The sequence below is a fragment of the Pseudophryne corroboree genome, chromosome 6, assembly GCF_028390025.1.
Source record: "Pseudophryne corroboree isolate aPseCor3 chromosome 6, aPseCor3.hap2, whole genome shotgun sequence".
Classification (NCBI taxonomy): Eukaryota; Metazoa; Chordata; class Amphibia; order Anura; family Myobatrachidae; genus Pseudophryne; species Pseudophryne corroboree.
Genome location: NC_086449.1, coordinates 167633534 through 167647865, shown reverse-complemented (window position 1 = coordinate 167647865; position 14332 = coordinate 167633534). Strand labels below are relative to the sequence as shown.

Below are 14332 nucleotides of genomic sequence, written 5' to 3'. Positions count from 1 at the left end.
TTTAGCAGCTTTGCACACGCTAAGCCGCCGCCTACTGGGAGTGAATCTTAGCTTATCAAAATTGCGAACGAAAGATTAGCAGAATTGCGAATAGACACTTCTTAGCAGTTTCTGAGTAGCTCCAGACTTACTCGGCATCTGCGATCAGTTCAGTCAGTTTCGTTCCTGGTTTGACGTCACAAACACACCCAGCGTTCGCCCAGACACTCCTCCGTTTCTCCAGCCACTCCCGTGTTTTTCCCAGAAACGGTAGCGTTTTTTCACACACACCCATAAAACGGCCAGTTTCCGCCCAGAAACACCCACTTCCTGTCAATCACATTACGATCACCAGAACGAAGAAAAAACCTCGTAATGCCGTGAGTAAAATTCCTAACTGCATAGCAAATTTACTTGGCGCAGTCGCACTGCGGACATTGCGCATGCGCATTAGCGACTATTCACTCCGTTGCGACAAAAAAATAACGAGCGAACAACTCGGAATGACCCCCTGTGTGCTGAGCGTCCAGAGATGTGTGCTGAGCAGCCCGCATCTCTGGGAGAAATCTCTACGTGTGTACCCCCCTTTACAGTTGAAGACAATAAAGGACAAGTACAGGGTAAATAAACATAGCTACAGCAGCAGATGACATTGACATAAGTATCAGGGTAGCAGAGAACCGCGGGATTTGGTGCTGTTGAAGATGCTTTAAGTAAGAGAATGATAAGCAAATGAGGGATAAACAATTGTATTTGGGCTGGTTACATTGGACAGGACTGGCATTACCCTATTTGTACACAATATACTAACGTAATAAAGTACGGATGGTGTAATGTTTGGGAGTGGATCGTTGGGCCGACAGTAACTAGGTCGACAGTCATTAGGTCGACCACTTTTGGTCAAGAGTGACTAGGTCGACACCTGAAATAGGTCGACGTGGAAAAGGTCGACATGGAAAAAGGTCGACATGAGCTTTTTCATTTTTTGGGGTATCGTTTTCTTCCTAAAGTGATCGGGAACCCAAATTAGTGCACCGTGTCTGCCTGACAATGCTTCGGGCAAGGTGCCTCGCTCCACTAATGCTGCACTCAACTCAGGTTACTATTCCCAATCGTAGTCCACGTGGATCGTAAAGTATGAAAAAGTTAAAAAAATAAATAAAAATGAAAAACTCATATCGACCTATTCATGTGTCGACCTAGTGACCATGTCGACCTAAAGACCATGTCAACCTAATGCATGTCGACCAATAGTGGTCGACCTAAAGACCGGATACCGTAATGCAGGGGTGGCCAGACTTTTGGAGTCGGTGATCTACTTTGAAAGCTGAAAAGCTTTTGTGATCTACTCATGCGGGATAATTTTGCGCGCCGCAAAAAGGGGTGTGGTATAACACAAAAGGGGCGTGGTATAAAAAGAGGCGTATCCTTGCTGCACTGGGTGTTATGACTGTCTCGCACGAAATCACTCATTGGCCCCCCACAGGTAAAAACCTCAAACACATATGCCCCCACAGTGCCAGATACACATATGCCCCCACAGTACCAGATATGCCCCCACCATTCCAGATACACATATGCCCCCACAGTGCCAGATATGTCCCCACAGTGCCAGATATGCCCCCAGTGCCATATATTCCCCCACAGTGCCACATATGCCCCCACAGTGCCACATACCCCCACATATGCCCCTACAGTGCCATGTGCCCACAGTGCCAGATATGACCCCACAGTGCCACATATGCCCCCACAGTGCCACATATGCCCACAGTACCACATATGACCCCACAGTGCCATATGTGCCCCAACAGTGCCATGTGCCAACAGTGTCACATATGCCCCTACAGTGCCAGATACACATATGCCCCCAGTGCCAGATATGCCTCCAGTGCCACGTATGCTCCCACAGTGCCAGATATGCCCCCACAGTGCCATGTGCCCACAGTGCCACATATGCCCCCACAGTGCCACATATGCCCACAGTACCACATATGACCCCACAGTGCCATGTGCCCACAGTGCCACATATGCCCCCACAGTGTTAGATATACCCCCACAGTGCCACATATGCCCACAGTACCACATATGACCCCACAGTGCCACATATGCCGCCACAGTGCCACATATGCCCCCACAGTGCCGTGTGCCCACAGTGCCACATATGCCCCCACAGTGCCATGTGCCCACAGTGCCAGATATACTTACTTTAGCTGGCTGGATCCACGCTGGCTGTCTCGCTGTCTCCCCGCTGGCTGGATCCTGCTCCCGTGCCTGCTCCCGCTTCCTGCCGCTGCCGCTGTCCTGCTGCCACTGGCGCTGACTGGATCAACCCAGATCAAGCAGGCGCACAGGCTCCTCACATCGCTTTCCCAATCGCGCATCGCGCGGGTGCGCGGCTGACGTCATGACGTCACCCGCGCAATGCATCAGTGGGAACGCTCCGGGCAGAGGCAGCAGGTTACACTTGGATCGCGATCTACTGGTGAGAGCTCCGCGATCTACCGGTAGATCGCGATCGACGTTTTGGCCGCCTCTGCCGTAATGGTTAACATTACTCCCTCACAGCACTGAGGACATGGGCTCAATTCCTATCATGTCCCTAACTGTGTGTAGTTTATATATTCTCCCTGTACTTGTGTGGGTATTCTCTGAGTACTATGGTTTCCTCCCACAATTTAATAATATTCTGGTAGGTTAACTGGGTCCCCCCCACCACCACCACCAAAAAAACCCACAAAAAAATAATAATAATAATTAACCATAGTATGCAAGTGTGTGCGTGTACATGTGTTTATGGCAGACTAGATGGGCCAATTGGTTCTTATCTGCTGTCACATTCTGTTTATATATTTAAGTGTCATATACACTGGACAGTATGGTTCAAGTGCAAAGGTTTCATTTACAATACAAAATGTATTGAAAAACAATACTCAACCCATCTGTTGTACCCCTTTAAGAATAAAATGGGGACCACCAGCTGATTGATACTTGGAAACTATCCCACCCCACTGACCTGGACTACTCATTTTACTCGTACGCGCATCACACATAGGGGGTCATTTCGAGTTGTTCGCTCGGTAAATTTCTTCGCATCGCAGCGATTTTCCACTTATTGCGCATGCGCAATGGTCGCACTGCGACTGCGCCAAGTAAATTTGCTATGCAGTTAGGAAATTTACTCACGGCATTACGAGGTTTTTTCTTCGTTCTGGTGATCGTAATGTGATTGAAAGGAAGTGGGTGTTTCTGGGCGGAAACAGGCCGTTTTATGGGAGTGTGTGAAAAAACGCTACCGTTTCTGGGAAAAACGCGGGAGTGGCTGGAGAAACGGAGGAGTGTCTGGGCGAATGCTGGGTGTGTTTGTGACGTCAAACCAGGAACGACAAGCACTGATCTGATCGCAATGGCAGAGTAAGTCTCGAGCTACTCAGAAACTGCACAGAGAAGTATTTTCGCAATATTGCAAATCTTTCGTTCGCAATTTTGATAAGCTAAGATTCACTCCCAGTAGGCGGCGGCTTAGCGTGTGCAATGCTGCTAAAAGCAGCTTGCGAGCGAACAACTCGGAATGACCCCCATACTTTGGAATAGATTATTTATTTCTTAGCCATTGTCTCCTTCACTTCTTATCAGACACCTCAATAGGTTAGATTACGTGGTCTGACGACGCCCCTGTCTATCTTCAGCTGACACTCCCCCACCTACCCAATAAGTCTTGGATGTGGCACTTTAATTACATGTTTTTACAAGACATTCATTGTAAATCCCAATTACACTCAGCCATATCTGTAACAATGACAGAGAGGAAACTTCCAAAATATAAATTTGGGAAGCTCATAAATGCGTCTTGAAGGCACCTGTATCCAACTAGGTACCAATTATATGCTGCGCTATATAAGACTCTGTTAATAATAATAATAATAATAATAATAATAATAATAATAAATAAATATTTAAAGAAGCAAAAAATGCAGAAGAGAGATGAGCTGCTTGACAAAATTAAATTACTGGAAACCTTTCATAAAGCATCCCATTCCCCCAAATACTACGTTGAACTTGAGGAGGCTCGTGCCGCCCTCAACAGGCTCTTCTCAGACAAAATTAAATTGTCTTATAGTAAATGTAGAAGTCGTCACTACCAGTGGGGAAATAAACCTGGTAGAATGTTGGCCAAAGCGCTGCGGGAACAACGGGCGATCACTTTCATTCACACCATAAAAGATGATCAGGGTCGCCAGTGCCAGATTAAGGTCCATATGGGCCTGGAGCTGAAATTTAGGAAGGGCCTATTGTGTGCCTCGGCAGGAGGTGTGACAAGCGCTGCGGTGGTGTGACTAGTGATGTGGGTGTGTGATCAGTGTGGTGTGGGTGTGGTCTAAATAGGGGGTGTGGCCTATGCCATGTGAGTGACACAGTCACCACTTACTGACAGACACTACTTACTGACACACACACACACACACACACACACACACACACACAACACAAAGCTTACTGACACAATCACCACTTACTGACAGACACTATTTACTAACACACACACTCACAACACAAAACTTACCGACACAGACACTTACTGATAGATATTACTGACTGACACACACGCACAACACAGATAAACTTACTGACACAGACATTACTTACTGACACACACACAACACAATACTTATACCGCTCTCCCATCACAATGCCGGGTCCCACCTAGGAATTGGAAATGGGTCCATTCCTGGGTGGGACCCAGCATTTGACCCTACACACCGCCAACCCGACCTGGCAATTTGCCGGTTCGGGTTGCCATCTGTGGGCGGAGATGGAGTAGGCATCCGGTGCAGAGGCGGTGCTGGGAGATGAGATCATCCCTATGCAGTGAACGGGTCCCGGGTTGCATCGACCTGGGTGACCCGTTCACACTGCACCGGACCTGGTATTTAACCCGAGAATAACCCTTCTTTATTCCCGGGTTGAATTACTGGGTCAGGCAATCCAGAATTCGCCCATGACCCCTTTCACAACACACATCGGAACGTATCGACCCAGCAATATACCCAGTCTATACCAGCAGGGCCGGTGCTAGGGTGTTTGGCGCCTCCCTGCAAACTATAAATTTGCGCCCTCTCTCCAATACTTAATAAAGGGAAAGCACACACTGAAGGCACGTGTGGTCTCACAATTAACGGGTGTGCCCACACAATTGTACCCCAAATTCAAATTACACCACACAGTAGCACAAAAGTATCGTCATTACACCGTATGTAGTGCCCCTATTTCATATTACGTCACACAGTACTGCCCCATATTCACATTATGCTACACAGTAGTGCCCCATATACACAATTCCCATGATAGCAGTGCCGCTTATACACATAATAATGCCCACAGTATCAGTGCCACGTATACAGTTAACATAATAATGCTCACAGTTTCAGTGCTGTTTACACACATAATAATGCCCACGGTAGCAGTGCCGCTTACGCACATAATAATGCCCACGGTAGCAGTGCCGCTTACACACATAATAATGCCCACAGTAGCAGTGCCACGTATACAGTTACACACAATAATGCCCATGGTAGCAGTGCCGCTTACACACACAATAATGCCCACGGTAGTAGTGCCTCTTACACACATAATAATGCCCACGGTAGCAGTGCCGCTTACACAAATAATAATGCCCACGGTAGCAGTGCCGCTTACACACATAATAATGCCCACGGTAGCAGTGCCACGTATACAGTTACACATAATAATGGCCATGATAGCAGTGCCGCTTACACACACAATAATGCCCACGGTATCAGTGCCACGTATACAGTTACACATATACGTTTGTGCCACTTATACACATGCCCACAGTTTCAGTGCCACTTATACATATAATAATTGCACCCCCCTGTGTGTGTGATAGATAGATAGATAGATAGATAGATAGATAGATAGATAGATAGATAGATAGATAGATAGATAGATAGATCGATGGTAAAAAAATAAAAAATATATATATAGAAAGCACACACTTACAGCAGCAGCATTCAATACATTAGAAACCAAAGCTTTCAAAGAGTTAAACTCACTTTTGGCACAGTCGGCCTGCTCTGACCACACTCAAGGTCCTGCATCAGCATGTTGTAGAGGGGGAGGGCTCGAGCGCAGGGAGAATGGAGAACAGCTTCATGTCATAAATCACAAGCAGCCAGGAAGTGGAACAGAAAGTGAAAGTGGCCAGCCTGTGCGGACGATGGAGTGAACTCCCTACTGCATGTTCTGCTGGTAGGAAGAAAGAGGGAAGATCAGCTGGTGGACTGGGCTCCAGCCTCTTGTTGCTGTGGCAGCCGGCAGCAGCAGCGCGCAGCAGCAGAGTCTCAGAGCAGGGAGAGCGCCTCTCTTGACCAGCGCCTCCCTGCTTTGCAGACTCTGCTGAGCGGGTTGCGCCGGATCTGTATACCAGGTTATTTTTGCGGTGTGAAAGGGGTATTACTGACACAGACACCCACCACTTACTGACAGACACTACTTACTGACACACACACACACACACACACACACACACACACACACACACACACACACACACACACACACAGTACAAAACCTACTGACAAACGCTACTTACTGACACACACAAAACTTACTGACACAGACACCATGCAAAATGTACTGACACAAACACTACTTACTAACAGACACTTCTTACTGACACCTGTGGTGCACACAGCATTTTTTCCTCAGTGGTACTGTGCCTGCGTGCCGTGGGCGTGGTCACATGTCATTAAGGGATGTAACCATGTGACACTAGGTGAAGTGGTTATATATTATGTGAATCCATGGCACAGACACCCCCTGTCCCTGCGGACTACAGAGACAAGGACAGCAGGATGTGACACTTGTTATAGAATAAAAAATATTATATATAAGCTGTGTACCCAGCACTCATCCTGTTATAATGTGAATATTTGCTCCAGTGCCCTCCTTCGGTTTTTCAAGCTTGCTGGTGCAGTAAGATTTATTTAGTAAGATTCTGGATCAATAAATCTTACTGCACCAGCAAAACTTGGTAGTGCCGCCTCATTGTACTTGTGAGGAGGGGTCCCGACCATTAGAGTTACTCACCGGGGTGTAGTATGAGTTGCCGGCGGCCGGGTCCCCGGCGGCCAGCATACCGGCGCCGGGATCCAGACTGCCGGCTTCCCGACAGCAAAGTGAGCACAAATGAGCCCCTTGCGGGCTCAGTGGCGCGCGTAAGCTCCACGCTATCCTCCCTCCAGGGGGTTCGTGGACCCCCAAATGGGAGAAAAGGTGTCGGTATGCCGGTTGTCGGGATTCCGGCGCCGGTATCCTGTGCGCTGGGATCCCAACAACTGGTATACTGAATACCACCCACACACCGGTGGCCCGGCACCCCATCGTCACTTTTTCTCTGCCAGTCTGCCAGGTGCGGGAGGGTGATGACATCACCTTCATGCTCCCAGCAGTCCTTTTCCTGGAAAAGGAAGAAGGTGCTGGCGGCGCCTCCGAGCAAGATCTAGGAGCTTGGTGGTGGTGTTTTACAGTGTGGCGGGGGTATGGCGTACTGGCGGACACATTCTTAATGGTACGCCATACCGGAGCGTACTGCCACACTCGCAGGACTGACTAACACACACACACACACACACAACGCAAAACATATTGACACACACGACACAACACAAAACTTACACAGACACACACAAAATGCAAAACTTACTGACACAGACACAATGCAAAACTTACTGACACTACTTACTGACACACACACACACACACACACACGCAAAACCTACTGACACTACTTACTGACAGACACTACTTACTTAGCGACACACACACATCCCCTCCCCCTTCAAAACTTACTGACATAGACACCACTTACATAGCAGACCTCGGGGCCTGGTGTGGGCTGCTACTCACATGGTTTGCATGCCCCCTCAGCTCTGACATCCAGGGACCCAGCTCTCCTAAAAGACAGCAGCCTCCTGTCAAGACCCTTCCCCTCTTTCAATGTTATTGTTGGGAAGCTGCAGCAGGAAAGGTATACTGCAGCAAAAACATTTACGTTTTGATGAACAAGGGGGCGGGGCTTCTGGTGGGTTCGGGGGCGGAGCCTCAGAGATATCTCCGAGGCTCCACCCCCCATGCCCATCCGAAGCCCCGCGCCCTCGCCCATCAAAACATAATTGCTTTTGCTGCAGCATACCTTTCCTGCTGCAGCTTTCCAACAATAACATGCCTCATGAAAGAGGGGCAGGGTCTTGACAAGAGGCTGCTGTCTCGTAACTATTTACGTGGCTCCGCCCCCTTGCCCGTCCGAAGTCCCGCCCCCTTGCCCGTCCGAAGCCCTGCCCCTTGCAACACAAAGCGGTCAGGACACAGGCTGACCAGTTTGGGGTGGGGGTGAATGGGCAGCCGGAGGATAGTGAGCTGATGTATGTGCTGACAGGAAATGTTTTTTTCCTAGCAGCACTGGCTACTGCCTGCACTGCAGGGAGGTCTGTGGGCCTATTTTCAATGGGGGGCTTGGAGCTGCAGCTCCATCCGCCCCATTGTTAATCCGGCCATGACTGGGTCGCACATACAATGAAACACGGAAATTAGCTGAAGTTTTCAGTGCTTACTACAACAAGTTATATAATCTATCGGGAGGGTAGAGGGCATCTGACGATCTTACCCATCAAACGTCGAACTCCTCATATTTATATTAGGTGAACTTTTCTACTCTTAGGAAGATGTAGATTTCTTGATGAACCCATTCTTACCAAGGAAGTAGTCAAGGTCATTGATTCTTCTCCCTTAGGCAAAAGACCAGGGCCTGATGGCTTTTCTATGGCATATTACAAAACATTTAATGAAAAGTTAGCTCCCCTACTCACACGAGCATTTAATTCCATATCTGACAAATCCCGCTTCTCAAAACAAACGCTAGAAGCATACATCACTGTTATCTCGAAAGAAGTCAAGGTTCCCAGCTCTTGCTGCAGCTATAGGCAATCTCGTTATTGAATATTGATTTAAAATTGTTTGCCAAATTAATATCGAATCGTCTAAAGCTACTCTTACCTAAACTGATTCATGGAGACCAGGGGGTATATTTACAAAGATTCGTATTTTGTCCGTTTTGAAGGGTGTTTGAACTCGAATGGTATCGGGTGCATTTTACTGCAACTTTTTGAATCCTGATACGATCATTCACTAAGCTGCCGAGTTTTGCACAATCGTTTTTTCCGATGTCGATGTGATTCGTAATATCAGGCAGTGTTTTACGGGAGTGATGAGTAAAACACTGCCTGACAAAACACAAGGAATCCCGGCCGGATCTGTGAGATCCGTGCAGGGCTTCATTGCGTACCTTAAAAAGTTGATTAAAGTCTAAAAAATAAGAATTTACTCACCGGTAATTCTATTTCTCGTAGTCCGTAGTGGATGCTGGGGACTCCGTCAGGACCATGGGGAATAGCGGCTCCGCAGGAGACAGGGCACAAAATTTAAACGTTTGACCACTAGGTGGTGTGTACTGGCTCCTCCCCCTATGACCCTCCTCCAAGCCTCAGTTAGGATACTGTGCCCGGACGAGCGTACACAATAAGGAAGGATTTTGAATCCCGGGTAAGACTCATACCAGCCACACCAATCACACCGTACAACTTGTGATCTGAACCCAGTTAACAGTATGATAACGTAGGAGCCTCTGAAAAGATGGCTCACAACAATAAACAACCCGATTTTTTTGTAACAATAACTATGTACAAGTATTGCAGACAATCCGCACTTGGGATGGGCGCCCAGCATCCACTACGGACTACGAGAAATAGAATTACCGGTGAGTAAATTCTTATTTTCTCTGACGTCCTAGTGGATGCTGGGGACTCCGTCAGGACCATGGGGATTATACCAAAGCTCCCAAACGGGCGGGAGAGTGCGGATGACTCTGCAGCACCGAATGAGAGAACTCCAGGTCCTCCTTAGCCAGGGTATCAAATTTGTAGAATTTTACAAACGTGTTCTCCCCTGACCACGTAGCTGCTCGGCAGAGTTGTAATGCCGAGACCCCTCGGGCAGCCGCCCAAGATGAGCCCACCTTCCTTGTGGAGTGGGCATTGACAGATTTAGGCTGTGGCAGGCCTGCCACAGAATGTGCCAGTTGAATTGTGCTACAAATCCAACGAGCAATCGTCTGCTTAGAAGCAGGAGCACCCAGCTTGTTGGGTGCATACAGTATAAATAGCGAGTCAGATTTTCTGACTCCAGCCGTCCTTGAAATATATATTTTCAATGCTCTGACAACGTCCAGCAACTTGGAATCCTCCAAATCGCTAGTAGCCGCAGGCACCACAATAGGCTGGTTCAGGTGAAACGCTGATACCACCTTAGGCAGAAAATGAGGACGCGTCCTCAATTCTGCCCTGTCCGAATGGAAAATCAGATATGGGCTTTTATACGATAAAGCCGCCAATTCCGACACTCTCCTGGCTGAAGCCAGGGCCAGTAGCATGGTTACTTTCCATGTAAGATATTTCAAATCTACCGATTTCAGTGGCTCAAACCAATGGGATTTGAGAAAATCCAAAACTACATTGAGATCCCACGGTGCCACTGGGGGCACAACCGGGGGCTGTATATGTAGTACTCCTTTTACAAAAGTCTGGACTTCAGGAACTGAAGCCAATTCTTTCTGGAAGAAAATCGACAGGGCCGAAATTTGAACCTTAATGGACCCTAATTTGAGGCCCATAGATAATCCTGTTTGCAGGAAATGTAGGAATCGACCCAGTTGAAATTCCTCTGTCGGGGCCTTCCTGGCCTCACACCATGCAACATATTTTCTCCAAATGCGGTGATAATGTTGTGCAGTCACCTCCTTCCTGGCTTTGACCAGGGTAGGGATGACCTCTTCCGGAATGCCTTTTTCCCTTAGGATCCGGCGTTCAACCGCCATGCCGTCAAACGCAGCCGCGGTAAGTCTTGGAATAGACACGGTCCCTGCTGAAGCAGATCCCTTCTTAGAGGTAGAGGCCACGGATCTTCCGTGAGCATCTCCTGAAGTTCCGGGTACCAAGTCCTTCTTGGCCAGTCCGGAGCCACTAGTATCGTTCTTACTCCCCTTTGCCGTATAATTCTCAGTACCTTGGGTATGAGAGGCAGAGGAGGAAACACATACACTGACTGGTACACCCATGGTGTTACCAGAGCGTCCACAGCTATTGCCTGAGGGTCTCTTGACCTGGCGCAATACCTGTCCAGTTTTTTGTTGAGGCGGGACGCCATCATGTCCACCATTGGTCTTTCCCAATGGACTACAATCATGTGGAAGACTTCTGGATGAAGTCCCCACTCTCCCGGGTGAAGATCGTGTCTGCTGAGGAAGTCTGCTTCCCAGTTGTCCACTCCCGGGATGAACACTGCTGACAGTGCTATCACATGATTTTCCGCCCAGCGAAGAATCCTTGCAGCCTCTGCCATTGCCCTCCTGCTTCTTGTGCCGCCCTGTCTGTTTACGTGGGCGACTGCCGTGATGTTGTCCGACTGGATCAACACCGGCTGACCCTGAAGCAGAGGGTTTGCCAGGCTTAAAGCATTGTAGATTGCTCTTAGTTCCAGTATATTTATGTGAAGAGACGTTTCCAGGCTTGACCACACGCCCTGGAAGTTTCTTCCTTGTGTGACCGCTCCCCAGCCTCTCAGGCTGGCATCCGTGGTCACTAGGACCCAGTTCTGTATGCCGAATCTGCGGCCCTCTAACAGATGAGCACTCTGCAACCACCATAGCAGAGAGACCCTTTTTTCCAGGACTCTTGTGCATTGATGCACAGACACTGTCCCTGGTTTTAGGAGGTTCCTGACGAGTTCGGATAACTCCCTGGCTTTCTCCTCCGGAAGAAATACCTTTTTCTGAACAGTGTCCAGAATCATCCCTAGGAACAGCAGACGTGTCGTCGGGATCAGTTGGGATTTTGGAAAATTCAGAATCCACCCGTGCTGTTGGAGCACTACTTGAGTTAGTGCTACTCCGACCTCCAGCTGTTCTCTGGATCTTGCCCTTATCAGGAGATCGTCCAAGTAAGGGATAATTAATACGCCTTCTCTTCGAAGAAGGATCATCATTTCGGCCATTACCTTGGTAAAGACCCTGGGTGCCGTGGACAATCCAAACGGCAGCGTCTGAAACTGATAATGACAGTTTTGTACCACGAACCTGAGGTACCCTTGGTGTGAAGGGCAAATTGGGACATGAAGGTAAGCATCCTTGATGTCCAAGGACACCATAAAATCCCCTTCTTCCAGATTCGCTATCACTGCTCTGAGTGACTCCATCTTGAACTTGAATTTTTGTATGTACAGGTTCAGAGATTTCAGATTTAGAATAGGTCTTACCGAGCCGTCCGGCTTCGGTACCACAAATAGCGTGGAGTAATACCCCTTTCCTTGTTGTAGAAGGGGTACCTTGATTATCACCTGCTGAGAATACAGCTTGTGAATGGCTTCCAATACCGTCACCCTGTCTGAGGGAGACGTTGGCAAAGCAGATTTTAGGAACCGGCGAGGGGGAGACTTCTCGAATTCCAACCTGTAACCCTGAGATACTACCTGCAGGATCCAGGGGTCCACCTGTGAGTGAGCCCACTGTGCGCTGAAATTCTTGAGGCGACCCCCCACCGCCCCTGAGTCCGCTTGTAAGGTCCCAGCGTCATGCTGAGGCCTTTGCAGAAGCCGGGGAGGACTTCTGCTCCTGGGAAGGGGCTGCTTGCTGCAGTCTCTTACCCTTTCCTTTGCCTCGGGGCAAATATGAATGTCCTTTTGCTCGCTTGTTCTTATAGGAACGAAAGGACTGCGGCTGAAAAGACTGCGTCTTTTTCTGCTGGGAGGGGACTTGAGGTAAAAAGGTGGACTTCCCGGCTGTTGCCGTGGCTACCAAATCCGATAGACCGACCCCAAATAATTCCTCCCCTTTATACGGCAATACTTCCATATGCCGTTTGGAATCCGCATCGCCTGACCACTGTCGTGTCCATAGACTTCTTCTGGCAGATATGGACATCGCACTTACTCTTGATGCCAGAGTGCAGATATCCCTCTGTGCATCTCGCATATAAAGGAATGCATCCTTTAATTGCTCTATAGTCAATAAAATACTGTCCCTATCCAGGGTATCAATATTTTCAGTCAGGGAATCCGACCAAGCCACCCCAGCACTGCACATCCAGGCTGAGGCGATTGCTGGTCGCAGTATAACACCAGTATGTGTGTATATACTTTTTAGAGTATTTTCCAGCCTCCTATCAGCTGGATCCTTGAGGGCGGCCGTATCAGGAGACGGTAACGCCACTTGTTTGGATAAACATGTGAGCACCTTGTCCACCCTAGGGGGTGTTTCCCAGCGCGCCCTAACCTCTGGCGGGAAAGGGTATAACGCCAATAACTTCTTTGAAATTAGCAGTTTTTAATCAGGGGTAACCCACGCTTCATCACACACGTCATTCAATTCCTCTGATTCAGGAAAAACTACAGGTAGTTTTTTCAGACCCCACATAATACCCCTTTTTGTGGTACTTGCAGTATCAGAGATATGCAAAGCCTCCTTCATTGCCGTGATCATATAACGTGTGGCCCTACTGGAAAATACGTTCGTTTCTTCACCGTCGACACTAGATTCGGTGTCCGTGTCTGGGTCTGTGTCGACCGACTGAGGCAAAGGGCGTTTTACAGCCCCTGACGGTGTTTGAGACGCCTGTACAGGTACTAACTGGTTTGCCGGTCGTCTCATGTCGTCAACCGACTTTTGCAGCGTGCTGACATTATCACGTAATTCCATAAACAAAGCCATCCATTCCGGTGTCGACTCCCTAGGGGGTGACATCACCATTACCGGCAATTGCTCCGCCTCCACGCCAACATCGTCCTCATACATGTCGACACACACGTACCGACACACAGCAGACACACAGGGAATGCTCTGATAGAAGACAGGACCCCACTAGCCCTTTGGGGAGACAGAGGGAGAGTTTGCCAGCACACACCAAAGCGCTATAATTATATAGGAACAACCTTATATAAGTGTTGTTTCCTTATAGCTGCTTAAATATATATAATATCGCCAAAAAATGCCCCCCCTCTCTGTTTTTTACCCTGTTTCTGTAGTGCAGTGCAGGGGAGAGCCTGGGAGCCTTCCTAGCAGCGGAGCTGTGTAGGAAAATGGCGCTGTGTGCTGAGGAGATAGGCCCCGCCCCCTATTCCGGCGGGCTCTTCTCCCGGTTTTTCTGAGACCTGGCAGGGGTGAAATACATCCATATAGCCTCATGGACTATATGTGATGTATTCTTTTTAGCCAGAAAGGTATTAACAT

The 14332-nt window shown here is 48.5% G+C and overlaps 1 long non-coding RNA gene across 3 annotated transcripts in view; it reads right to left on the bottom strand.

Annotated features, from left to right (window-relative positions):
• LOC134936832 (uncharacterized) overlaps nt 1–8051 on the bottom strand; it is a 38127-nt gene extending 30076 nt beyond the window's left edge. Inside the window, exons 1-2 of one of the 3 annotated variants that reach the window (XR_010180556.1) lie at nt 7868–8051; nt 6051–6240 (exon numbers count right to left, since the gene is read on the bottom strand). This is a non-coding gene — a long non-coding RNA (uncharacterized LOC134936832). Of the gene's footprint in view, nt 1–6050; nt 6244–7867 lie in introns of all 3 variants that reach the window. The other 2 variants (XR_010180558.1, XR_010180557.1) reach the window with 2 other exon arrangements.
• Nucleotides 8052–14332: the final 6281 nt, after the last annotated feature.